A 6,199-nucleotide genomic window follows, 5' to 3' on the forward strand; every position below is an offset into this window, starting at 1 on the left:
TAATTGACCTCTCTGAGCCTCTGTTTCTTCACCCGTAAATGGGGAAAGAATACCAGTTGTTGGAAAAGATATGAAAATGAAGCGAGTTCAAGTGTCTGAAGCCCATTGCAAGGCACGTAGCAGGTGATAGGATTGCCCCTGTTTTCCCTCCCTTTTTCTATCCCTCCGTGATAAATGTGGTGGTTAAGACTGCAGCACCTAGAGCTAGACTGTCTGGGTTGTGGTTTTTTTTTTTTTTGGTTATCTATTTTATTTTTTAACTTTTTATTTTGTATTGGAGCACAGTTGATCGACAATGTTGTGTTAGTTTCAGGTGGACAGCAAAGTGATTCAGTTATACATATACATGTGTCTATTCTTTTTCATATTCTTTTCTCAATTAGGTTGTTACAGAATGTTGAGCAGAGTTCCCTGTGCTATACAGTAGGTCCTTGTTGGTTATCCAATCTTACATATAGCAGTGTATACACGTCCCAGTTCTGTGACCTCAGACAAGTTACTTAGCCTTGCTGTGACTCAGTTTCTCGGTATTTAAAATGTCAGTGCTTGGCATTTATTAAGCGCTCAGAAAAAGGCAGCTTTATTATCTGAGAATCCAAGCATCTGGGTGACAGCAGCCCTCTGCAGATCTGTTTGTGGATCGGTGTCATCTGCTGTCAGGGTCAGGAAGCCCTTCTCCTGGGTTATAAGCAGAGTGCCTCGGCCCTTTGTCAGGGACAGCAGGGCACACAGACGCTGGCCCTGCTTCTAGATCTTCTCTGTGTGGAGCCCATCTCCTCCGTTTCCCCTCTCCTCTACGGAGAAATCTGTCTTCTTTGTGAGAGTAACACAAGCATAGATTTGTACTACCCCTCCTGAATATACATGGCTCTCCCTGCCTCTCTGTGCAGGGGTGGAGTCTGGAATGCCCAAGCTCTCTGTTCCTCCCCTGTGTTCTCCCTCCCTCCTCCCCTCTGACAGGCTGTGGGAGGAATGAAGGGCTTTGTGCCAAACCTTTCACTTGGGGCCTCTATTTTTCCTTTCTTTTTATGCCAAAGGCAAAATAGTTGAGTTTGCTTTTGCTGGAAGTGAGGCTTCTGAAACCATTCAGCTAGCCCTGACATTTTTAAGATAACAAATTATTCTCCAAGTGGTATCAGAATGTGACTTTTCATGATCCTGATCTATAAGTGGAATGAATTGCTTGGCTTTTTAAGAATGATGAAGCCGTGAATTCTAATAACTGATCCCCCCAAAAGCAGTCAAATTTAGCCCCTTAAGTCCTCCAGATATACCCACCACAGCAAGGCTAGCACTTCACATCCAGGGTTGTGCTTTACAGATTTCAAAATGCTTTCAGAAAAATTCATTTGATCCTCACATATCCCTGGCTGGTGAACATGCCAGAATACATTATTCCCATTGTACAATTAAAAAACCGAAACAAAGCAAACAATCAAACAAAAAACCCTAAGCTCAGAAAGATTAGGTGACTTGTCTACTAATTACATTGATAGGAAGTCCAGTGTCCTGACTGGGACTCAGAGATTTTAGACCAGTAGCTTTGGTGAATCGGAAAAGGCAAGATTATCTTGCAGTAACCAGTTGTACCTGCCCCCCTCATCCCACTGGCTTAACACAACAAATGTTGCTCCTGCCACATTTCCAACTCGAAGTTCGTGGGAGAAGGGTGCGGAGGCTCTGCTCCACCTGGCCACTCAGGGATCCAGGCTGACAGAGGCGCCACCATCCTTGGACCCTGCCATCTCGATATGTGACCTCAAGGTTTGCTGCAGCAGCAGAAGAAAAGGTGGAGAATTCACGGGGGCTCTTTCTCTGCTCATAGCCTATTGGCCAGACTAGCTGCATGGCCCCAGATTAACCACATGGGAGCCTGGGAAATCCTCCCATACACTCAGAAAAGGAGGACAGCCAGCTCTGATGAGGCCCAGAAATCTCTACTGCAGGCTTTTAGGTGGTCCATTTAAAGGCACTCTGCAGTACAGGGGGCCCATTTGGAATTAAGGATGCTTTATAATAAATATTGTAACAGGGACATTTTTTTTCATTTATTTGAGAAGGATGGAAAGAGATAAAACCAATTTAAACAGCACCTGATGTATGAGGTAGTTGCCAGAAAGAAAAGGGAAATAATTTGTATTCACAATAGGTCATGTTAACATTTCCCTTTGTGTTTGTTTTAAAGTTTAGCCTTATTGAGGTATAAGTGACAAATAAAATTGTAAGGTATTTGATATATGTATACATTGTGAAAGGATTTGATATACATATACATTGTGAAAAGATTCCCCCCATCTAGTTAATTAATGTCCATCACTTCACATCTTTATCTCTTCTTTTTTTTTTTTTTTTTTTTTTGGTGAATTTTGTTCCCTTTTTAGACCTGATAGTTAAAAACTTAGAATGTTCTCCAAAAAGTAAACAGAAAACTTGTGATCTAAATGTCCGGATTCTCTCCCTCCTCTCCCCTCTGTTTTATAGAGAAACTTCTAAATTAAAAAAAACTCTTCAAGTTATTCCTTAGGAAATATCAAGGTTTACTCTTAAGATATTTTAGAAAACGCATCGTGTCATTCCAAACAAGTTTTATTAACCACTCAGGTTATTTCCCAGGAAATAAGCATCTCCATGGTTTGTCCTCTCTATGTTTGGATAATTAATGTACAGGAAAATTGCAATCAGGGACATGAACCAGTTTGACTCTGAGCTGCATAGAGGGCTTGGCTGTGGATGGCCTTTTGGTGTGAAAGATTTTAGAATATTCAGAGATAAGGATGGGACCTGTGAGCTGAACAGAAAATAAAATGGTCCAGGGCCAGCTGGACCGCGTGAGATTGTTCTCATGCAAAGTGAATCTCTTGCATCCATCCCCGTTCCATATGGTAATCTGCCACAGAACCAGTTGCTGCCTGTATATCCTCGCGTTTGAACTGCCCTCGCCTCCAGCCAGTGGACTTACCTACGGAGCTTCCCTGTGGCTCCTACCCTGCTCTGTGCATTCTGGAAGCAGCCGTACTTGTCATGGGTGGAAGATCGGCCCAGTGTGAGCTCCCTACTGAACACCTATCAGCACAGCAGAAATTCTTAGAAAACCTTTTCCACAGAAACAGAGACATGTTTTTCACCCCCACCCTTCTCTTTCAAAATGAAGTTGTTGTTTTGTTTTGTTTTTTTTTTTTTGCGGTACGCGGGCCTCTCACCGTTGTGGCCTCTCCCGTTGCGGAGCACAGGTCCGGACACACAGGCTCAGCAGCCATGGCTCACGGGCCCAGCCGCTCCGCGGCATGTGGGATCCTCCCGGACCGGGGCACAAACCCGTGTCCCCGGCATCGGCAGGCGGACCCCCAACCACTGCACCACCAGGGAAGCCCCAAAATGAAGTATTTTTTTGATAAAGTGAATTTTAAAACATAAAATAGGAATCCAAAACACACATGCCAACAGTAATTATCATCATCATTGGCATTTGTATGTAAATCTCATGACGTGGGAAGTTCAGCCTTTTTCACAAGCATCACCTTAGTCTCAACAGACACTTCTGAGTTTCATAGGTCAGAAATTTCATTCTCTGTATTCCGGGGAGATAAAATGTGCAAGTGAAGCAACTCATCCGAGGTGACAGGCAGGACACACAGACAGATGAGAATGGGGTTTCCCAAGTGTGCCTGGCATGGGAGTCCACCGACACTTGTTAACAATATGGTTCCCAGGCTGCACCTCAGAGCTACTGAATCCAAATGTTCAGGAAAGAGGTCCAGGAGTCCTTCTTTTTACCAAGCACTATGAATAACTTGTGCGACACACAGTTAGCAGTAACCTGATCCAGCAGAAGGGACAACTCCTCTCTCGTTTCAGCATCCCGTCACCACTGGAAGGAAAGGAGAGTCTCTAAGAGGATGAGGAAGTTTACCCCAGGAATTCAGATGCATGGTGGGAATAGCAGCTACTTCTGCCCATCCCTGGAATTTTCAAGAAAAGTACAGTTTTATGTATTTTTAAATGTCAACACTTCATACCACTGGTTTTCAAAAAAGGCACTTGGGACTAATAGTCATGTCTATAAGCATTCTCCAGGTGGTCAGAAAATGGGGTGCTTTCAGAATTTGTGTTTTTTAAATGTAACTTTTGACTGGGTAATAAATGTACAAAGTACAAAATTGAAAATGTTAAAAACAGTATATCGTGGAAGATAAATCTCTTTTCCACCCCTTGTTTTCCTGTCTCCCAGTTCTGTTTCCTAAAAGCAACCACTGTTACCATTTTCTTATGTTTCCTTCTAGTGACATCCAAAGCATATATATGCATATGTGAGCGAATTTTTTTTTTAACCCAAATGGTATCCATGTTTAACATCTATGTCACTGCGTCTAATTAAATTGATACTTTTCCTCTGATGATGCACTGATTTTGTGCTGTAGCTTTTGTAATAGAGAACACTAAAATCCCCAGTGGCTTACCACTAAAAGTTCATCTCTGTCATGTGCAGCAGGCCAATGTGGGCATTCAGTGGACAAGCAACCAGCTCCTTCCATCTTGAAGTTTGTCCATGGGTTTTGGAACCTTTGCTTCCAGCTGATGGGGAAAAGAGAGAGCCTAGAAGATCATGGGGACTCTTGCTGGAGGTTTTTATGGGTCACCCCTGGAAATGGCACACATCATTTCTGCCCACAGTCCTTTGGCAAGAACTAAGTTGAATATCTCCATCTAGCTGCAAGGAGAGCTGGGAAATGTAGTTCTTTACTGGGCAACCAATCACCAGTATCCAATCCATACAGGTGAAGGGGGGCACCCATCTTGGGTGGACAGCTAGCCATTCTGCCATAGTTTTCATCCCCAAATGTACCTGGCTTTTTTTGTAATTACAGTGAGTGGGGTTTTTGACTCTTGGCATATGGGAGGACAGTAGGGAGGTTGGTAAGGGATTTTTATACCACAGATGTAACCTGTGAGAGTTTGAGAATGACCACTTTATAAAGGAGGCCAAAGATCAAGTTCAGCTTTTGCCCCCGCTAGTACGTGAGCCCAGGTCCCAGAACCTCCCCATTGCATCTGTCTGTGAACAGGGAAATCCATTGCCCAGCTGAACACTATTTGACCTCCTCAAACTAAATGATTTCCCTATTATCTAACCCAGATAGAGCCAAGAATAGAGGGATTCCAGCATCCCCAAATCCCAGTCTACCTATAAAACATTCTAGCAATATTCTTATTGTCCTTTTCAAGATTTAATTTAATGGTCCCTCCCCACGGCCTCCTCTCTTGCTAGGCTTGCTACACAGCAATTTTCAATTTTTTTTTTTTTACTTACAAAACTTTCTTTGCTACTAGAGGGGAAAAAAACGAGCAAAAACAAATCAGCAACATAAAGAACTTTTGTAAGTTAAATGTTGGAGAGGGAGAAGTTCTGAAGCTTCTGGGAACATCGCAGCCTAACCTCCCTCCCGCCACCTCCTGTCAGTGGTGGAGGATGGCTCCCTCCTCCACAGCTCTGCCTGCGTCAGCCCCCAGAATAGAAGCTTTGAGATGAAGCAGTGATGGAAGGAAAAAGCAGAAGGAGGTGAGCCGCATCTTTTCCCTACCATCCAGCCCGGCCTCTATGAACCGGTGGCCTCACCGGTGGAGCTCCGGCAGGCAGGAGAGGAAAGAGGCCTTGCGTCCCCCTGGGCATTTCCGCCTGGGTTTTCTCTTCCTTGCTGGTCTGCGTGGCCTCTGTGGTCACGGTTCTCCATGTCAGCACATTCGAAATTGCTGACTGTAAACACTGAAGGCAGCGTGCCTGCTACTGAAGAAGCCACAAGGAAAACAGCTCTGGGCAACTGCGGATGTTCTCGGTGTGACTTATTCCCGGCTCCCAGCACTGGCCCTTCACCAAGTCCAGGGCTCTGTGGTTTGGGTGGCATGGGGAGAAAGACAGAAGGAGGGGGAAAAAGAAGGAGATCGGTCTTTTGAGATCTTTTCTTAAGGAAGTAAATATTGGTTTTCCATGGGGTCCTTTCTTTGGGAGCTGGGACAGGAGAGGAATTCGGACAGCTGGAATGAATGGGAGGACTGCCAGCCAGCAAAGTAAGAGGATGACAACCGAACCCACGTGCAGATAGAAGTTGGGAGCCATTGGAGTCCTGAGGGAGGTCGCCAGATCTTGGGAGGAAATGGTTACCAAAATACCATTGTCAACCAAATCACCTCTTCAAGCCTCTGG

General features: G+C 44.5%; 1 long non-coding RNA gene across 1 annotated transcript; it reads right to left on the bottom strand.

The window, feature by feature from the left end:
- Positions 1 to 3,343: 3,343 nt before the first annotated feature.
- Positions 3,344 to 5,701, bottom strand: LOC112393675 (uncharacterized). Its single transcript, XR_003001979.1, has 3 exons — positions 5,580 to 5,701; positions 4,458 to 4,572; positions 3,344 to 3,868 (listed from the first exon to the last, which is right to left on the bottom strand). It is a non-coding gene; the product is annotated as an uncharacterized LOC112393675 (long non-coding RNA).
- Positions 5,702 to 6,199: the final 498 nt, after the last annotated feature.

Source organism: Neophocaena asiaeorientalis, unplaced genomic scaffold, assembly GCF_003031525.2.
Source record: "Neophocaena asiaeorientalis asiaeorientalis breed wild unplaced genomic scaffold, Neophocaena_asiaeorientalis_V1.1 scaffold7, whole genome shotgun sequence".
Lineage (NCBI taxonomy): Eukaryota > Metazoa > Chordata > Mammalia > Artiodactyla > Phocoenidae > Neophocaena > Neophocaena asiaeorientalis.